Source organism: Molossus molossus, unplaced genomic scaffold (genome assembly GCF_014108415.1).
Source record: "Molossus molossus isolate mMolMol1 unplaced genomic scaffold, mMolMol1.p scaffold_m16_p_1, whole genome shotgun sequence".
Classification (NCBI taxonomy): Eukaryota; Metazoa; Chordata; class Mammalia; order Chiroptera; family Molossidae; genus Molossus; species Molossus molossus.
The window spans coordinates 139,855,180-139,878,227 of NW_023425344.1; positions in this window are offsets into that span (position 1 = coordinate 139,855,180).

Genomic DNA, 23,048 nt, shown 5'->3' on the forward strand with positions numbered 1-23,048 from the left:
TGGCAGTCTGACTAATACAGGAGGCAATGGCAGCGTCCTTGCATCCTGAGACCTGGCGGAGACAGGGGCCCTCTTCTGTAAGATCCAAGGCATCCTTGCGGGAGACCAGGCCCTATACTGCTTGTAGAAAGGGTCCCCCAGTTTCCTTGGGGACACAGCAGCATTAAGAACAAAGACACTTTAGAAACAAACTCACTGAGATAGTTGGGTCAAATCAAGTGAAGACGCAGAACTGAGATACTGGTATGGAGAAGAGAGAACTGAAAAATTCCAGGGCCAACAAAATTTCACAACGATGAAATGTAAATGATTCAAGGGCCTGGCTACATTAGTTAATAAATTGTGAAATTAATTGTTATTTACCTAAAAACATACACATTTATGATAACTTGGTAGCAGATAAAGTAGTTTAAGATATTTAAAAATATATAATGTAGAAAGACACATAATTAAACAGAAAATATTATAATAAATTTTTTTGTAACCTATCTGTTCTCTACTCTAAATGACTATGTCACTTATCAGTTCTTTACTAAAACATCAAGTATTGAGTGATATATTCTTCTATACTTTACCCTATTCATTAGTACTTAAAGTTTTAATAGAAGTCTTTTTCCAAAAAAAAAAAAATGTATTAAAAAACTTCATACTTAAACTGTATAAGGTCAGAATCAATTGAAAAGTGACTAAAATATTATACTTGTGTATAGAAAGGCCCATTGGCAGTGCTTTGACAATTAAGAGGCAATATGTTACATTTAAATGATAACAATTTTACTGTAGTAAAGATATTGTTCCAACTTATTGAAACAAAAATATTCATATATAGCCATACTAAAAATAACTTTGAAAAAATTATTAGAATACAATGCATTATCAAGTGAGTGAAGACACAGTGTTGTGAAAAAGCAAAAGCAAGTGCATCTACCCCAGCCTTGAAGGTGTTTCAGACGTGATGTGTATGTCGCGGAGAGAAGAACTGTGCCTTCTCTCAACAGTCAGTGCTCACTTCTACAGATGCATCTGCTTACCGTCACTTCTTTGAGAAACTGTCCTATCCCTTTCAAGGAACTGGAATTGGAATTGGCTGCCAAATGGAGGGTGTGTGTGCATCTGCAGCTCCCTGAATATTTTCCAGAACCCCATCCATCTCAGTTCCTCTAGTTTCCTCATCCCCTCTGCTCTCACTCTGCACAGTACAAGTCTGGAGTTGTTCTGGAGATAACTTCACATATTCAGGAAATCATAAGCAATTAAGTCTCGAACAGAGAGAATGAAGAGGCAGCTATTAAGATATTTGGCTTGGTGACCAAGTGAAAACCTGAACAGAAAAGAGTCTATAAGTTATTGATCATTTATTGAAAGCAAAGGGTAAGATTTTAAACTGTTTAAGAGAGAAAATTGCATAGTCATATTTTTGTCATAAAAGATACTCATCGTTGTAAAGCCATTTAAGACATGTGGCAACAAGAGGTAATGGTAAATAATTCAATTTATTCACTTTTCTATGGGAGACTAAAAGGTGATTTTAAGAATTGTAAATCAGCCCTGGCCTGTTAGCTCAGTGGTTAGAGCATTGGCCTGTGAACCAATGAGTTGTGGGTTCAACTCCTGCCAAGAGCACATATCTCAGCTGTGGTTTGTCCCCAGCTCTGGTCAGGGTGGGGAGGCAACCAATTGATGTGTACCTCTTGTGTCGATGTTTCGATGTTTCTCTCCGTCTCCCTCCCTCCCACTCTATCTAAAGATAAATAGAAAAATATCCTCTGGTGAGGATCAAAAAAAGAATTGTAAATCAGTTGAGACAAAAGGCACTGATGTGGGTAAAAAGGAGCAGACAGGGCCAGGTAGGTTTCTATAGGACCTAAGAGTAAGATAATTTAGTCCCTATGTGCACAGTGATAGTCTGGTAGTCTGGTCTGACCACTGTAAATATTAGTTGTCTGGAATTGCATAAACCAATAATAATAATTAAGTGACTATAATATCCTTTTCAAGAGTTTTATGCAGATTTGATATTTAACCCAATATTTTGCATACTTCTAAATCTGTTGGAGATTTTAGAGATTTGTGATTTTTATTCTAAGAAATTATTGCTGGATAAATGAACTATCATTTCTCAAAGACTGCATTAAATTCTAATCAAAAGACCTGGGAAGAAGCATTAACTATCAATATGATGTTTTAAATGGTAGTGTAGATATTATCTTCATTTCTAGCAAGTACTATTACTGAATTCTAACATTTAAAAATGTAAAGATAGTGATAAATTTAAAATTTTCCAAATAATTTCCAAGAAAGTAACATAAATATTGAAATAATGCTTTTACCAAAAAGTCTGTTTTTTTTCTTTAATTCTGAATAGAATCAGAAGGAAATATACTAAAATTAATATTTTAAGTTTGCCATTTCAGAAATTATTTAAAATGTATCAGTAAACACCTCCTTTCATGTCACTGGGTAAATCTTTCAACTATAACAGCTTGCCAAGTTAGTCATTTTAGAGAAAACCTTTATTGATACATAAATTAAACTCTGATTTCATAGAAATTCATGCTAAAAGGCAATTCTAGCAATCATTTTTACAACTTCTCTAAATAACTCCTTTTTTTTTTATCAACGGATGAGTATGTGTAGGTATATTTATGCATAGTCATAAAGAGATACAGTTATTGTTGTGGATATAAATTATCATTCAGAATTTACTCATATTTAAAGTGTTAGAGAAATTATTAAGTATTTCCAAATAACTAGGTATTTTAACAGAAATAGATTATACACAAAATAAAGTGTGCTAAGAGAACTGCCAGAAGGGCTTAAAGAACAAGGGTCAGAGAAATATGTCCTTTCAAGAAATTAGGAGGCTGCAGAAAATAGACAAAACTGATTTTTAATGAATTCCCCTTTCTGAACCCCCAAAGTGGGCGATTCACTCACATAGTCATATAAATTGTGTGTGTTTGCCTACAAACACTAGAAGAGGTTAGCGATTTTCCTTCCCCTCGGGATTTCAGATCATAGCTGAATGCCTCTCAGTGGTAGAATCTAACCCAGAATCGTGCTGACAAGAGACTCTGGGAAGTACACCTCCAAGGTTTCTCCCATGCAGTATAGGAAAGAATGATACGAATTTGATAATTCACAATATAACACAAAGACATAGTATGGCAACATTAAATGACAAACATTTATGTATTTGATAGATGTCACAGCCAAAAATTTATTTATTCTACCAAACAGTAAAGAATTCCTCAATCCACAAATACTTATTAAACAACTACTAAGTATTAATCTTAGAAAAACTGCCAAAGAATAGGTAGAAAATTTAAATAAAATTGCATGTAATTTTTTTTAATTTGAATGATTTAATATCTATTTAAATAATTTAATTAAATAATTTAAAATTGTATGCAAAAATAAGGTTGAGAGAGAACCAAGATGTTTTTATCTAGTTATGAAAAGGGGGAAAAATAAAAACAACATATTCAGGTAATAATGAAAATAACTATATCATGTTATACATTTTAAGCTGGTAATTATTTGTCTGCAATAATATATTTCTAGGATAACTTTTTCATGCTTCTTAATTCTAAAATAATTTTATCAAGATGCAGTAAAAATAGAGCCATGTTTACTTAACACATTTTCTGTTACAATAATCTTTCAAACTATCCTTTTAATGAATGTCATTGAGATGTATTATAAAAATTTATTTTTTCTGTGATTGTTCAAATTTTAGGTTCTTTTGACACTCTTACAAAATAATAAATTTTAGGCATATAAGTGTATTATTGCTTAGATAGATCTGCGAGAACATCCTAGGAATAGGAAACACAATTATTTTAATGGCTATTGATATATATGGCCTTATTTTAATTTACATTTACTCTATTACAAGAATGTGTTATCTAATATTTACATTATGTAATTTAATTTTGTCTTTTTCTTAAAACTAACATAAGAAATGATATTCTGCCTTTTGTTATATACACTATATATACAGATCATAAATTTGTTTATATGTGTAAGATTCTCTCTCCACACCTCTCCATATATATTTTATGGTTCCTGTCACATCTCAAGGTTCTTGCACTTAGGATTTTTGCTTTTTTTTTTTTTTTATCACATAGAATGACTAAACCACAAATTCTCAGTAAAAATATATTAAATACATCTAGATTGTATGACCATAAAATATAAAAAGCTGAAAAACAAATTCAGATTATTGGAATGAAAAAACATATCAAGAAACTTTTTCCTGATCATCATGTATTTTTACATTATTTATTTTATAGATTCTTTTAGGGACTTAATAATTTATTATCTAATATATTTATTTTCCTTTTATTGCATTAGAAATCAGAAAAAGAACTATGACCTTTATCTGTGAACTCAAATCTAAGGTGAATAAACATCTTGAAAAGTTAAAAAAAATTTTTTTAGATAGATTGGATTGGGTACATTGAATTAAATTAAAGAAAGCTTGTACGCAGCTCCTTCCCAATCAGATTGAGTGCTTCTGGGAAATGCCAATGTGCCATGCTCCTAACCTTTAAGAGACTCGTTCAGACTTATAACATAAAAAAAAGGAACACTTTGCTTTGTGATATCTATGAGTATGAATGGCTCTGCCATTCAGATCTGAAGGCTGATATACAAAATATGAAAAGTTTCACCTTGAAAGTTAATCTGTGTACCTCTGATCTCTTCTGCTATAGAAAGGCACTACCTTTAAAACCCTCTTTTCTGATAATCGTATAAACATTAAACTTTTACCACAAAAAACAAAGAGACTTTCTAACAATAAAAATTGGAATATTTTTACTTCTGAATTATTTATGAGCTCTTTCTACTGCTTTTTAGAGATAACTTAAAATTTGCGCACTCACCAATTATACAGCCTGATAATCCTACCACATTTATTTTAATAGTAAACAGTCCTTCAGTTCCTATAGAATCAAATCCTGTATTCATTCCATTCTATTTCATTTCTTCTTACAGATAAAGAGAAATTTAAACTCTAAGGTCATCACTTTCTGTGGCTACCTGGTCTTGAATGGTATCAATTTCTCAGAGCCATGTGGCAGACCCGGGAGACTCTTCTGTTCCTTTTAAGGAAATCACAAGGACAGATAATTACTGAAACTCAAGCAAGGAGTTGAGCTATTTTTAAAATGCTCAGATGAAGTCCAGAAATGAGAGCAGGTGTAATGGAGAACCTAGAGCCCAGCAGGTAATTTCCAAGACGGAAGAAACAGAAGGAACAGAGTAGAAGAGTATAAAATGGTTAGACACAAAAAGGCCATAGAAAAAGTGAACTACCTATGGATGGCTGCTTATTTCAGGAGCAAAGCCTGACTCTACTTAGTGTAGTATACAGTCGCTCCTCGCCACTTCGCACTTGGACTTTCGCAGCTTCACTCTATTGCGGTTTTTTCAAATATATTCATTAAAAAGTTGATTGAGACAGTGAAAATGATACAGCATGCACTTGGTTGTCTGAGTCAATTATACACCCCTGTATTACAATTAAAGTTAAGATTACTGTACGTATGGACTGTAGGCCTATGTATTGGAACATCCGAGGAATCCTTCAACATTAGGTGCAACCTCTAGAGTGTGGAACAGATTAACTGCGATAAATGAGGGATGACTGTAGCTTCATTTTTGGGCATAGTTTGACTGCCAGTACTAATCTGCATAATGTTCAAAATGGGCAACAGAGTTTTCTAAATATATAAAAAGAGAGCCCTGGCTGGTTTGGCTCAACAGTTAGAGTGTCGGCTTGTGGACTAAAGAGTCTTGGGTTTGATTCCAGTTGAGGGCGTGTACCCCAGTTGCGGTTTGGTCCCTGGCTCTCTTCAGGGTTGTGCGGGAGGCAACAATCGATGTGTCTCTCCAATGTTGATGTTTCTCTCTTCCTTCCTCCATACCTCTCTATCTGAAGATGAATGGAAGAAAATATTCTCGGGAGAGGGTATATGATTATGTATATGTATATATGTATGTGTATATATATGTATATATATATATATATATATATATAGAGAGAGAGAGAGAGAGAGAGAGAGAATATTATAAGTATTGTTCTTATGTAACATTTCAAAATAGAACAGATGTTTGATTATCTAAATTCAATCAGAAGATATTCACTAATAAAGTAGTATATTTCTCCCTTGTTTATTCTTTGGAATATTGTATTTGAGTCTAATTTATTGATCACTAGCTTCATCTGATTATCCAACGAGTAACTGCTTCATATTCAGACTTTGTTCTGATCTTCTTTACTGTGACCCTCTTAAGACACAGTGTTATATTCTATTAATTTTCCTGGGAAAGCATAAAGTTTAGGTTGAAAAAAAGTTATTTGGCAACCAATTTCTGTAAATTGGAGCAATTATGAGAGAATGAGGAATGTAAGAAGAAAGCAGAGGATATATGATCTATAAAGAGCCAAATACTTGCTATTACTTTTCAAAGGTTATCATGTTGATTTTGCCAGAGAGAAAATCAAAGTGAAAGTAAGAAATATCAAAGCCTTTCTAAATTTTTATTCAAGTATTTATTAAGTGACTTCTCTATCTTGTTTAAATATTGTACAACCTCCTATTTGTAACATGAGTAAAATTATATACATATTTAAAGAGAGACATGTATACCCACATATCAATACACAACTACCCAGTTTGTGTAGAGATTAAAGAGAAATTTTAAAAAATATATTTTCATATTTTATAATATATTTCCATGTTTTGATGTTTTCTTTGACAGAATAAATATTGGAATGGTTTTAATAACATACTATAGTCACATTATTATTTATTACTATTCCATACTGTAATTGGAGCAAAAAGCCCTCTAACACTTATCAGGTGACATGTGTCATTCAAAAAACAAATCCAAGACCAAATGAAACTTATTAGATAAGTCTAAGAATTGAATCCTTATTGAGTGGAGGCTGATGTTATTCTGTTTAGTGGATCATGAATTTAACAGATTCTTGAGAAATGATATTTACTGAAGTCTAAAAAGCAAATCAAACCAAGTCTGTTGTGTGTAAATAATAGAGAATTATTTGAGTCATGAAATCTCAAACAAATCTAATATTGAGAAAATTTAGGTGGAATGGTAATCTAATTTAAAGATAATGTAAAACTTCTTTCAAAAGGTAGGCATTCTGATTATTGTCAGAAGATTATCCAAAAACTGTGTGTTAGGAACTAAGTCTCCAGAGCCCCTTACACATCTTCCAAACAGAGGCATTAAGACCTTTTGTTCTGCCTTAACTTTTCATAGATGTTTGTATAGCAAACAACATTGGAAGATGGAGATAGTGCCTAACCTGGGGCAAAGTTCAGAATTATTTGCTGTTCAAAATAATAAAGACAATTTCTTCTTCTGAGGTAAATGACAAGTAGATTTTCTAGCAACTCCCTAGTAAATATTGTGGTTTCCTAAGCTTAGGGTTTCTCAGCTCTAGTGCAGGCCTATTTTATGTGCAGCATGTACCTGAGCCTGACTCTGTATCACCCTCATTAGATTTTGGAGGCAAGGAGAACAAACATGTACATGATGCTCAAATTGCTTGCTCTGCTATGAGTAATGAAGGCCTTTATTTCTGACCTAGAATTCTTATGATATCTGCCAATATCCAAGAGGTAATGGCAGGCCAACCTGTAGCATGCAAGCAGAACAAAATGTCAGACCCTTCAAGTTTCCAACAATGGACAAAATTTATCCCTGGGATGGTGGAGTTGGACTTCTGATTTTAAGAGATTATATTGTGAGTCTTGCACCTACCTGACATCCACAGCTTAACCTGGTGCATAGATGGTACTCAATCTATAAATAAATAAATTCACCCAGACTTCCAAAACATTAACTCATTCCTTCTTTCTTCACTTGACCTAAGAAAATTGAATACACCAAAAAAATGGAGATGGCAGCAGAGTGAATGAAAGCTATACATACCATCTCCCAGAACCAAGCTGGAATTACAACTAAAATAAAGACAAAACCTCAGGAAAAAACAACTGAAGAGCAGCTGGAAGAGAGCCAGTACAACCAGGGACAGAGAGAGGATGCCAAATTGAGCCTGGTAGGAACTGTGAAGGTGCATGGGGGTGGGCTGGGAGCCCACAGACAGCAACAAGGGCTGTATTAGCAGTGTGCACTTCCCACTGAGTAAGTGGGGTTTTAAAAAGCACCAAATCAGCTGTAACCATTCACCCTGGGCACCAGCAGAGGAAGGGCAAACTGGACTGAAACTGTGTGGAAAGAGTCCAGGGCTCCTGGCTCAGGAAAGAGCTAAAAACTGAATGGGAGGACACCAGGAGTCTTGTATTGAATCACTGCCTCACAAGACAGTAGCCATCTTATTCAGAGAGCCCATTCCCAGAGTCACCTGGGAGAAGTCCTTCTCCCAGGCCAGGCCAAAGAAATAAAAATTGAGACTCATTAATACCTAAAGTCTGATAGCCAGCAAGTTCCCCACTAACTGGAAATCCTCTTCTTGCTGAGGGATTTTTCATTCACCTGCCTGATGAAAATTGAGGCTCATCAATTAACTGAGACTTATAGCCTCAGGCAAAAAGCTATATGATAACTGAACCTTTCCTGGGCTTGCAAATCTACCCAGAAAAGTAAGACTTGACAGTGGTGTTTAATGTGGGTCCTGCCACACTCATTCAAACCCAGTAGAGAGAGCCGCAACCAGCAAAACACCAATACTCAAAGGGAAAATTTGGTGGCTCCAAAACCCACTGAGACAGCCAAAACCGTGAAACAAAGAAACAAATCCCAAATAAAAGAACAAAATAATTCCGTAGGAGGAAAAATAAAAGACAGAATTAAGCAAGATATCAGAGGGACAGTTCAAAGTAATAATCATGAGGAAGCTCAACAGCATGAGTGAAGATATAGAAACATTGAAAACCAACCAATTGAAATGAAGAATGACATAGCAGAAATAAAGAACACATTGGAAGGACTAAAAAGCAAAGTAGAAGAGCCAAGGACCGGATCAGTGAATTAGAAGACAGGGTAGAAAAAAGTCACCCAATCAGAAAACCAAAAAAAAAAAAAAAAAAAAAAAAAAAATTAAACAACAGGAAAACAATTCAAGAGAAATGTGGGACAATATGAAAGGTAACAACATCTACATCATAGGTATGTCAGAAGAAGAAGACCATGAGCAAGGGTTAGAGAATTTATTTGAAGAAATAGTGACAGAAAACTTCCCTAGCTTAGTTAAGGAAAAAGGCATACAAGTTCAAGAAGCACAGAGAGTGCCAAGTAAGAAGAACACAAAGAGGCACACACCAAGACATATAATAATTAAAATGCTAAAAATTAAAGACAATGAGAGAATTCTAAAGGCAGCAAGTTATAAGCAAAAGTTACCTACAAAGGAACCCTTGTGAGGCTATGAGCTGACATCTCAACAGGAACACTACTGGTGAGAAGAAAATGGTATGAAGGAATCAAGGTCATCAAAAACAAGGATCAGAACCCAAGACTATTCTATCCAGCAAGGCTATCATTGAAAATAGAAGGTCAAATAAAGAGATTCTCAGACAAAAAAAAAAAAAAAGACCAACGGAATATATTAGCACCCCAAGAAACATTAAAAGGACTGCTGTATTAAGGAGAAGAAATAGGAAGAGAAAAATATCCACAATAAACAAAAATGGCAATAAATAAATACATATCAATACTAATGTTAAATGTAAATAGATTAATTGCTCTAATCAAAAGACACAGAGTAGCTGAATGGATAAGAACACATGATTCATATATATATATATTGTTTACAAGAGACCCACATCACAACAAAAGACTCACATAGATTAAAAATGCAAAATCTATGGGACACAGCAAAAACAGACCTGAGAGGGAAGTTCATAGTACTACAGGCATACCTCAAGAAACAAACAAATAAAAAATTCCCATAGATCTTCTAACCCTGCAACTTAAATATCTAGAAAGTAAACAAACAAACAAAAAATCTAGAGCAAGTAGAAGGAAAGAAATAGTAAAAGTCAGAGCAGAAGTAAATGACAGTTCAAAAGATCAATGAAACAAAGACTGGTTCTTTGAAAAAATAAACAAGATTGATGGACCCTTAGCCAGACTCACCAAGAAATAAAAAAGACTCAAACAAAATCAGAAATGAATTTGGCAAAGTAGTTGTACACAAAATTAACATCAAGAAATTGATGGCATTCTTATACACCAATGATGAACTCACAGAAAGAGAAACTAAAACAAAATCTCATTTACCATTGCAGCAATAAAAAACTTAGATACCTAGGAATAAACATAAGCAGAGAAGTAAAGGACCTATTCACAGAAAACTACAGGACAATGAAAAAAGAGATAGAGGAAGATATTAAAAACTGGAAGCATAAACCTTGTTCATGGATTGGAAGAATTAACATCATTAAAATGTCCATACTACCCACAGCAATCTACAGATTCAATGAAATTCCCATTAAAATACCAATGACATACTTCATAAAACTAAAACAAATACTCCAACAGTTTATATAAAACCAAAAAAGACCCCAACTAGCCACTGCAATCTTGAAAAAGTGGAACAAAGTAGGAGAGATCACAATACCGGATATCAGGTTATACTACAAAGCCATAGTAGTCAAAACAGCCTGGTACTGGCACAAGAACAGGAAGATAGATCAATGGAACAGAATAGAGACCCCAAAAATTGATCCAAGACATTATGCTCAATTAATATTTGACAAAGGTGGCAAGAGAATACAATGGAGTAAAGTCAGCCTCTTTAATAAATGGTGTTAGGAAAATTGAACAGCTACATGCAAAAAAATGAAACTGGATCACAAACTTAACACCATACACAATAATAAACTCAAAATGGATAAAAGACTTACATGTGACTCATGAATCCATAAAAATTTTAGAAGAAATTCCAGACATCATATGCAGCAGAATTTTCACTGATACAATGCCCAAGGCAATAGAAACAAAGGAAAAAATGAACACATGGGAAACTCAAAAGCTTCTGCACAGCAAAAGAAACAACCATTAAAATGGACAGGAAACCCACTATATGGGAGAGCATAATTGCCAACAATACATGAGATAAATGGCTAATTTCCGAAGTGTATAGAGTACTCATACAACTCAACAGAAGGAAGACAAAGAATCCTATTAAAAATGGGTAGAGGACCTAAATGGACACCTCTCCAAACAGGACATACAAATAGCCAAGAGATATATGAAAAAATGCTCAACATCACTAATCATTTGAGAAATGCAAAATAAAACAACTATGAGATATCACCTCACACCTGTCAGAATGGCTGCCATCAACAAATCAAACAAGTGCTGGCAAAGGTGTGGAGAAAAGGGGACTTGAGTACACTGCTGGTGGGAATGCAGACTGATGCAGCCATTATGGAAAACGGTATAGTGATTTCTCAAAAAAGAAATGAATTGCATTTGACCCAGTGATCTCACTTCTAGGAATATATCCTAAGAAGCCTGAAATACCAATCAGAAAGAATATATGTATCCCTATGTTCATTGCAGCACTATTTATAATTGCTGTGATGTGGAAACAGCCCAAGTGTCTATCTGTAGATGAGTGTATAAAAAAAGCAGTGGCACTTATACACAATGGAATACTATGCAGCTGTAAGAAGGAAAGATCTCTTATCTGTTGAGACCATATGGAGGATCTCAGAGGGCATTACACTAAGTGAAATAAGCCAACCAGAGAAAGACAAATATCACATGATTTCACTTATTTGTGGAATATAATGAACAATACAAGCTGATGAACAGAATAGAGCCAGAGACATAGAAGTAGGGTACAGACTGACAAAGCTCAAAAGAGGGGGATGGTTGGGAGTGAAGAGAGAAACCACAGAACATATATGCATGTATCGTAACCAATAGACATAGACAACAATGCTGGATAGTGGGCTGGGATTGGGAGGAGGGTGTCAATGGAGGATAAAGGAGAAACATCTTTAACAAAAATAAATTAATAAAATTCGCAAAAATTAAAAATAAATAAATATATTTTTAAAAAATTCACCTAATTTTTTTGCCTCTTTTTAAATTCTTAAAATATTTCTGTAAACATGCTGTTTGTATAACATGTATGCTACTTTGGACATGCATGTTTCTGTAAACACGTATCCATGTGTATTTCAGAGAGATTTTAGAAATAATTTTTAACAAAAATTAAATTTCTGTTCATTTTTTAGAAAAATTCTTATTAGCATAGGTGTTTCAATTCCTCCAGAGCAACTTGAATCTAGTCCTGTGCAACTATATATGTGTGTGGACAATAATTTTTATTGTATTTTCATTAGGAATAAATATCACTTGTGAAAATCCTACCAAAACTGATGTGATCTATTGGTCTGGGTTGCTTTTTGCCCAAAGCCTGTCAACCTGACACTGACTTCTGCAGCTTAAGAATGTTAGAAATAATTATTTTATATTAAAATGTTTCCCATTTATTTTAAATAATTTTATTTTTCTTTATTGATTTTAAAGAGAGATTAAGGGAGTAGGAGAGATATAAAAAAAAATTGATGAGAGAGAACATGAATTGGTCACCTCCTGCATGCCCCCCAGTGGGGATCAGGTCCACAACCTGGGCATGTTCCCTGACCTGGAATCAAACCAGTGACCTCTTGGTGCATGGGTCAATGCTCAACCACTGAGCAACACTGGCCGGGTTATTTTAGAAGTATTTTAGTTCTAGACTGTGTTTTGGAATCTTATCAGAATAGGATCAAGCATTCTTTAAATCTAGTTATGAGTGCTTTCTATGGATTTACATAAATATGTATTTTCCTCATATTTCATCTATTTTTATAATAAAATAATTGTAAGGAGAAAAACTAATTTGTGTTCATATAACAAAAGTAACTAAAAATATTGCAATTATTTTCATTGAGATATAATGGGTATGTAACATATTATTTTCAAGTGTACAGCATATTGATTTGATACGTGTTTATATTTTGAAATGTACAGAATTGTGCCTATTGTCAATAATACTGTATCATATATTTGAAAGTTGCTAAGAGAGAAAATTTTAATTCTTGATTGATATTATTAGCTTCTTGTTAAAGCAGGATACATTGCAATTTATATTAAAATATCTGTCTAGGAGAGTCTAAAACATGAATTAATGAGGCAAATATATATCATTTTTATAAGCTTTTATTTTAAAAACTAAATTGTCTACTGATTCTAAAATATTAAAAATTTGTAACTAATAACAATAAATACTAAAATCTTATTTTCTACTTACCACTATTAACAGTTCTATATATATCATACATTACAAAAATAAATGAAGCATGCACATATGCTTTTACTGTAATAATTGCTATACAGCCTGGAATGGACATACTCTTAGCGTATTCACGCTGGCATACTAAGTGACCCTCAAAACTGATTCCTCAGATCTTGAAAGGATTCTAAAATTTTATGTGAATATTACAAATATAAATATATAAAATGAACTATTCCACATCTTGTTACTCCCATTCCCCGTCCCTCAAAATAATACATCTTGAGTGTATTTATTGATTGCACAATATTTTTTTATATAGATATGTTCCAAGCTCTTTAACCAGCCTGATTATGTTATAAATTTCAGTTTTTATTTTCAGTCCATTGCTTTTAAAAATAAAGCCACAGCCCTGGCCAGTGTGGCTCTGGGGTTAGAGCGTCACCTGAACATTAAAAGGTTGAGGGTTCGATCCTCAGCTCCAGTCCCAGGAGGCAACCAATCGCTTTGTCTCGCTCACATGGATGTTTCTGACTCTCTCTCTTCCCTTTCTTCTTCCCCTTCTGCTTTTTCTAAAAATAAATAGAAAAAATATTCTTGGGTGGAGGATTAACAAAAATAAAAAAATGATTAATAGAGCCACAATGATTTCTCTATATGTGCTGTCATGAATGTATATTTACATGTACATTCTTCTGTCTGTCTCTGTCATGCACACATACACACATGCAAATATTAATTTATCTTTCTATTATATGACATTATTCCCATTTTTGATAAAGCATAGGATCTCCAGTCTGGAGAGGACACTTTATATTACACATCTATGTAAAAGTGCTGGGCAACCATGCAGTAATTAATCTATCCACTTAATAATCGATGACTGTGCTCTTTGTTTTTGTTCAGTGTGCTCCACTGAAGTTCACCCTATTCTAAGTTTACTTTCCGAAATTATTTTCTGCTCTTAATGGCATCATTCATATTACTAATAAAACCACTTACTTGTGCTCTTTCTTTTAATTAGAACAGCAAAATATTGGCATTGTGTTTCTCTAGAAATGTTCTGAATTAAAGGGTTATATGGTACAAAAAGTAAACAAAATTAGCTCTGTGGTATAACAAGCCATCATGTACATTTTACGTATGTGTGTTGAACTATAGTTACTTTATAAATAAAAGATAAAGATATTTCAGTTAAGTTTTTGGATTTTGTTTTAAACATAAAAACAAAGAAGGAGGAAATGAGGCAAAAGTAGTGGAGGAGAAAGAGGAAAAGGGAAAAGAAGAAAAGAGGGGCGAGGTGCAGGAGAAGGGGAGGAGAAATGGAGAGTAGAAAGGGAGAAATGAAAGAAGCAGTAGCTTAAAATAGACGATCAGAGAACCATTGTTATTATTAATGTAATAAAAATACATTCAGTTACACTCATTAAAAATGAAATAAAAGGCAAGCAATAAAGGAAGGATAAAATATTTAAGGTAAAAGATAAAAAAAGAAAACTGTTACACTGTTATCATATAAAAAGAATTGAGGGTCAAAAGTATTAAATAGGAAAGGAGTTATTTTATATAGGTAAAAACTCTCCACAAGGAAGAGAAAACATTCATGACATTTTATGTACAACATAATATAGGTTTGTAATAAGTTTTTTTTTTTAATCCAGGAGCAATATCTAAATAAACTGATAAAAATATAAATTATAATATGCTATTTTAATATAACATTTAAAGCAAAATAACTAAAAAAGTAAATTCAGGGTTTACACTATAGCATCATTCATGATTTAATTTATGTATAGCAAATTTTTTCCTAAAAATTTATCCTAAAAATAAGCTTCCATAGGGACTTTTATTTTATTTTATTATTTTATTTTATATATGTTAATCCTCACATGAGAATTATTTTTTCCAAATAATTTTATAGTGAGTGGAAGGAAGGAAGGGAAGGGGAGAGAGAGAGAGAGAATATCAATGTGAGAGAGACACATTGATTGGTTGCCTTTCACTCCAGCCCTGACTGGGGCTGCAACCCAGGTACTTGTCCTTAACCTCAACCCTTCAGTGTATGGGCTGACACTCTAACCACTGAACCACATTCAACTGCCAGGGCAGGGACATTGTATATAATAGCAAATTTTAGAGACAAAATTTGAAGTTCAATAATAAGAACATGTATGCACATTACGTAGAACATGCTGGAAAACCAACTTCCTGGAGACCTAAAAACATGAAATAAAATGATATTTTATTTTAAGAAATAATCAGGTTACATACTGTTATTATCCCATTTTGTATTAATAGTACATCAATATTTTGGAAAAAATTGAAATCGAAGAACTCTAGAATTATTTTTTATGCATTTTTCATAGTTTCCCAATAACTTACTCTTTTGGTAATCAGATAAAAGCCAAAAATGCAATTTTGAAAATAAGCTTTATTTTTCTAATAAAATATTGTTTTCATAATTTGACATATGATTTAGAGATTGTTTTACAATCATCTCCTTAGAATATATATATATTTATATATGTATATATTTATACATATTATATATGCTTGATATGTATATAATAAACTTTTACATATTTTATTAATTCATTTTTTGTATTAATTTATTTTTGTTATAGATGTTTTTCTCCTTTTTTCCCCATTGACACCCTCTTCCTTATCAACCTAAAACCCTGTCCCCTGCTTTCTTTTCCATGTCCATCAGTTATGCATGCATATAAGTTCTCTTGTTTATCACTCTCCCACCCCCCACCCCCCCCAGCCCCTCTGCAGATTGTCAGTCTGTACCCTACTTCCAAGTCTCTGGGTCTACCCTGTTTCTCAGACTATTATGTTCATTATAATTTACAAATAAGTGAGATCTTTTATCTTTCTCTGTTTGGCTTGTTTCGCTTAGGATAATATTCTCCAGGTCTCTCCATGTCATCTTAAATGATAAGAGATCTTTCTTTCTTACAGTTGCACAATACTCCATTGTGTATATGTATCACAGCTTTTTTATCCATTAGTTTACTGATGGACACTTGGGCTGTTTCCAGATCTCAGCTATTGTAAATAGTGCTGCTATGAACATGGGGGTACATATATTCTTTCTGATTTCATAGTGGCTACACCAGTCTGCATTCCCACCAGCAGTGTACTAGAGTCCTCTATTCTCCACACCCTCACCAACACTTGTTGTTTTATGATTTGTTGATGGTGGCCATTCTGACATGTGTAAGGTGATACCTCATTGTTGTTTTAATTTGCATCTCTCTGATGATTGGTGATGTTGAGCATTTCTTCATATGTTTCTTGATCAATTGTATGTCCTATTTGAAGAAGTGTCTATATCATTCCTCTGCTCATTTTTATAATTGGGTTCTTTGTCTTCCTTTTGTTGAGTTGTATGAGCACTCTATATATTTTGGAAATTAACGCCTTATCTGATGTATCACTGGCAATTATGCTCTCTCATATAGTGGGTTCCCTTTCCATTTTGATGGTTGTTTCTTTTGCTGTGCAGAAGTTTTTAATTTGATGTAGTCCCATATGTTCATTTTTTCCTTTTTTTCTGTTGCCTTAGGTGATGTATCAGTGAAACTTCTGCTGCATATGATGTTTGAAATTTTGTTGCTTACATATTCTTCTAGGGTTTTTATGGGTTCATGAGTGATACATAAATCTTTTATCCATTTTGAGTTTATTCTTGTGTATGGTGTAAGTTGATGGTCTAGTTTCATTTTTTTGCATATAGGTGTCCAATTTTTCCAACACCATTTATTAAAGAAGCTGTCTTTACTTCATTTTATGCTCTTTACACCTTTGTCAAATATTAATTGAGCATGATGTCTTGGATGAGTTTCAGGGTTTTCTGTTATGTTCCCCTGATCTAGATACCTGTTCTTGTGCCAGTACCAAGCTGTTTTGATTACAGTAGTTTTGTAGTATAACCTCATATTTAGTATTGTGATCCCACCTGCTTTGTCCTTTTTTTTTCAAGATTGCTGTGGATATTCAGGGTCTTTTTTGGTTCCATATGAACTTTTAAATTATTTGTTCTAGTTCTGTGAAGTATGTCTTTTGTATTTTGATGGGGATTGCATTAAATCTGTAGATTGCTTTGGGTAATATGGACATATTAATGATGTTAATTCTTCCAATCCATGAACAAGGTATGTGCTTCCACATTTTTATATCTTCCTCTATTTCTTTTTTCAATGTTCTGTAGTTTTCTGCGAATAGATCCTTTATTTCTTTGGTTAAGTTTATTCCTAGGTATCTTAATTTTTTTTTTTTTTTTATCCTCACTTGAGGACATTTTTCCATTTTTTGTTCAGATAGAGCAGGAGGGAGAGAGAGGAAGAGAGACAGAGAAAAACATCGATGTGAAGGGACACATCGAGTGGCTGCCACCCGCACGACCAACCAGGGCCGGGGACAAACTGCAACCAAGGTACGTGCCCTTAGCGGGAACCGAACCCTGGTCTCTCTGTACCGCAGGCCGACGCTCCATCTGCTGAGCCAAACTGGCTAGGGCGGTATCTTAATTTTTTTTGTCATGATGGTACATGGTATTGTTTCTTTAGTTTCTCTTTCTGTGAGTTCATCATTTATGTATAAGAACACCATCAATTTCTTGACGTTAATTTTGTATCCTGCTACTTTGCCAAATTTATTTATTAAGTCTAGTAGATTTTTGATGGAGTTTTTAAGATTTTCTATTTATAATATCATGTCATCGGTGAATAACAACAGTTTCACTTCCTCCTTTCCAATTTGTATCCCTTTTATTTTTTCTTTATGTCTGATTGCTGTGGCTAAGTCTTCCAGTACTATGTTAAATAAAAGTGGCAAAAGTGGGCATCCCGGTCTTGTTCCTGTTCTTAAGGGAAATGTTTTTGGTTTATGCCCATTAAATATGATATTGACTGTATGTCTTTCATATATGGCCTTTATTATATCGTGATATGATCCCGCTATTCCCACATTGCTCAGCATTTTTATCAGAAATGGGTGTTGGATTTTGCAAATGTGTTTTCAGCATCTATTGATATGATTGTGTGGTTTTTATTTTTTGTTTTGTTTATGAAATATATCACATTTATTGATTTTTTAACATTGTACCAGCCTTGTATCCCTGGGATGAATCCCACTTGGTCATGGTGAATAATTTTTTTGATGTATTGCTGGATCTGATTTGCTAGTATTTTGTTAAGGATTTTGGCATCTGTGTTCATCAGGGATATTGGCCTGTCATTTTCTTTCTTTGCAGTGTTTTTCTTGTTGTTGTTGTTTTTCTGGTTTTGGAATTAGAATTATGCTGGTCTCATAAAATGAGTTTGGGAGTCTTTTCTCTTCTTGAATTTTCTGAAATAGATTGAGGAGAATGGTTGTTATTTCTTCTTTGAATATTTGGTAAAACTCTCCCATGAAGACGTCCCAGCCTGGACTTTTTTTTGCTGGGAGAGTCTTAATTACATCTTCAATTTTCTTAGTTGTTATTGTTCTGTTAAAGTTTTCTATCTCTTCCTGGTCAAGTTTTGGAATACTATGTGTGTCTAGAAATTTGTCCATTTTGCTTAGATTGTCAAATTTGTTGTTATATAATCATTCACAGTATTTGTTAACGATCCTTTGTATTTCTGTGGTGTCAGTTGTTACTTCTCTTTCATTACTGATTTTATGTATTTGGGTTCTCTTTTTGTTATTTGGTGAGTGTAGCTAATGGTTGATAAACCTTTTTTATCTTTTAAAAAAACCAGCTTTTGTTTCATTGATCCTTTGAATTGTTTTTTCAGTCTCTATGTCGTTTATTTCTGCTCTGATCTTTACTCTTTTCTTCCTTCTACTTGCACTGGGGTTTTTTGTTTTATTTGTTTGTTTTGCTTTATAGTTCTTTAAGTTGTAGGGTTAGATAGTCATTAGAAATTTTTCTTGTTTCTTGAGGTAGGCCTCTTGTGCCATGAACTCCCCTCTCATAACTACTTTTGCTGCATCCTATAAATTTTGTGTTGTTGTGTGTTCATTGTCATTGGTTTCCAAGTTTTTAATTTCTTCTTTGATCTCCTTGGTAACCCATACATTATTTAATCACATGATATTTAGCCTCTATTTGTTCAAATGTCGTTGCATGTTCTTGTTGCAATTGATTTCTAGTTTCATGCCATTGTGAATTGAGAAGATGCCTGATATGATTTGAATCTTCTTGAACTTGTAGAGACTTAGTTCATGCCCTAACATGTGGTCTATCTTGGAGAATGCCCCATGTGCACTTGAGAAGAATGTGAATTCTATAGTTTTGGAGTGTAATTCTCTGTTGACATCTATTAAATTCATTTGGCCTAGTGTTTCATTTAGAGTCTGTGTTTTCTTGTTAATTTTTTTTTTTTTATGGATTTTTATTTATTTTTTTTGTTACAGATATTTTACCTTTTTACCCCATTGGCACCCCCCCCACCCCACCCCCCCTCCACCCTGACACCGGCTTAGTTGTCCATGTCCATTGGTCATGCATACATGCATATAAGTTCTGTGGTTTATCCCTTCCCACCCCCCCACCCCCCATCCCCTCTTCTGAGGGATGTCAGTCTGTGCCCAACTTCCATGTGTCTGGGTCTACTGTATTCCTCAGACTGTTATGTTCATTATATTCCGTATATAAGTGAGATCATGTGGTATTTGTCTTTTTCTGCTTGGCTTCTTTCACTTAGGATAATACTTTCCAGGTCCCTCCATGTCGTCTCAAAGGATAAGAGATCTTTCTTTCTTACCACTGCATAGTATTCCATTGTGTATATGTACCACAGCTTTTTTATCCATTCGTCTACTGGTGGACACTTGGGCTGTTTCCAGATCTTAGCTATTGTAAATAGTGCTGCTATGAACATGGGGGTACATATATTCTTCCTGATTGCTGTTTCAGGCTTCTTAGGGTATATTCCCAGCAGTGGGATCACTGGATCAAATGGAAGTTCAATTTTTAATTTTTTGAGGTAGCACCATATTGTTTTCCATAGCGGCTGCACCAGTCTGCATTCCCACCAGCAGTGTATTAGAGTCCCCTTTTCTCCACATCCTCGCCAACACTTGTTGTTTGATGATTTGTTGATGGCGGCCATTCTGACATGTGTGAGGTGATACCTCATTGTTGTTTTAATTTGCATCTCTCTGATGATTACTGATGTTGAGCATTTCGTCATATGTCTCTTGGCCATTTGTATGTCCTGTTTGGAGAGGTGTCTATTCAGCTCCTCTGCCCATTTTTTAATTGGGTTCTTTGTCTTCCTTTTGTGGAGTTGTATGAGCACTCTATATATATTGGAGATTAACCCCTTATCTGATACATCATTGGCAGTGATGTTCTCCTATACAGTGGGTTGCCTTTCCATTTTGATGATTGTTTCTTTTGCTGTGCAGAAGCTTTTTAGTTTGATGTAGTCCCATGTGTTCATTTATTTCTGTTGCCTTAGATGATGTATCAGTGAAAATTCTGCTCCGTATGATGTCCGAAATTTTGTTGCCTACATTTTCTTCTAGAATTTTTATGGATCCACTGGTCTATATGCCTGATCTTGTGCCAGTACCAGGCTGTTTTGGTTACAGTCGCTTTGTAGTATAACCTGATATCTAGTATTGTGATCCCACCTACTTTGTTCTTCTTTTTCAAGATTGCTGTGGCTATTCGGGGTCTTTTTTGGTTCCATATGAACTTTTGAAGTATTTGTTCTAGTTCTATGAAATATGTCGTTGGTATTTTGATGGGGATTGCATTGAATCTATAGATTGCTTTGGGTAGTATGGACATTTTAATGATGTTAATTCTTCCAATCCATGAACAGGGTATGTGCTTCCACTTTTTTAGATCTTCCTCTATTTCTTTTTTCAATGACCTGTAGTTTTCTGCAAATAGGTCCTTTACTTCTTTGGTTAAGTTTATTCCTAGGTATCGTAATTTTTTTGGAGCGATGGTAAATGGGATTGTTTTTTCAGTTTCTCTTTCTGTGAGTTCATCATTGATGTACAAGAATGCCGTCAATTTCGTGACGTTAATTTTGTATCCTGCTACTTTCCCAAATTCATTTATTAAGTCTAATAGATTTTTGATGGAGACTTTAGGGTTTTCTATGTGCAATATCATGTCATCTGCAAATCATGACAGTTTCACTTCCTCCTTTCCAATTTGGATCCCTTTAACTTTTTCTTCATGTCTGATTGCTGTGGCTAAGACTTCCAGTACAATGTTAAATAAGAGTGGCGAAAGTGGACATCCCTGTCTTGTTCCTGTTCTTAATGGAAATGTTTTTAGTTTCTGCCCATTGAGTATGATGTTGGTTGTGGTCTTTCATATATGGCCTTTATTATGTCGAGATATGATCCCTCTATTCCTACATTGCTGAGCATTTTTATCAGAAATGGATGCTGGATTTTGTCGAATGCTTTTTCAGCATCTATTGATATGATCATGTGGTTTTTATTCTTCATTTTGTTTATGTGGTGTACCACGTTTATTGATTTGCGAATATTGTACCAGCCTTGCATCCCTGGAATGAATCCCACTTGGTCATGGTGAATAATTTTTTTGATGTATTTCTGGATCCGATTTGCTAATATTTTGTTCAGGATTTTGGCGTCTATGTTCATCAGGGATATTGGCCTGTAGTTTTCTTTCTTCGTAGTGTCTTTTTCTGGTTTTGGAATTAGAATTATGCTGGCCTCATAGAACGTGTTTGGAAGTCTTCCTTCTTCTTGAATTTTTTGAAATAGTTTGAAGAGAATGGGTGTTAGTTCTTTTTTGAATGTTCGGTAAAACTCCCCCGTGAAACCATCTGGGCCTGGGCTTTTGTTTGCTGGGAGAGTCTTGATTACCTCTTCAATTTCCTTAGTTGTTATTGGTCTGTTCAAGTTTTCTATCTCTCCCGGGAATAGTTTTGGGAGACTGTGTGTTTCTAGAAATTTGTCCATTTCGCTTAGATTGTCGAATTTGTTGCCATATAGTTGTTCATAGTAGTTGTTAACGATGTTTTGTATTTCCGTGGTGTTGGTTGTTACTTCTCCTCTTTCATTTCTGATTTTGTGTATTTGGGTTCTCTCTCTTTGTTTCTTGGTGAGTCTAGCTAAGGGTCGATCAATCTTGTTTATCTTTTGGAAAAACCAGCTCTTTGTTTCATTGATCCTTTCAATTGCTTTTTGGTCACTATGTCATTTATTTCTGCTCTGATCTTTACTATTACCTTCCTTCTACTTGCTCTGGGGTTTTCTTTTTGTTTGCTTTCTAATTCTTTAAGTTGTGAGGTTAGACAGTCAATTAGAAATTTTTCTTGTTTTTTTGAGGTAGGCCTGTAGTGCTATGAACTTCCCTCTCAGAACTGCTTTCGCTGCATCCCATAGATTTTGTGTTGTTGTGTGTTCATTTTCATTGGTTTCCAGGAAGTTTTTAATTTCTTCCTTGATCTCCTCGGTGACCCATTCATTGTTTAATAACATGCTATTTAGCCTCCATGTGTTGAAATGTCTTTGCATGTTCTTGTTGCAATTGATTTCTAGTTTCATGCCATTGTGCTCTGAGAAGATGCTTGATATGATTTCAATCTTCTTGAACTTGTAGAGATTTAGTTTGTGTCCTATCATGTGGTCTATCTTTGAGAATGTCCCATGTGCACTTGAGAAGAATGTGTATTCTGTAGTTTTGGGGTGTAATTCTCTGTAGATATCTATTAAATCCATTTGGTCTAGTGCTTCATTTAGAGTCTCTGTTTCCTTGCTAATT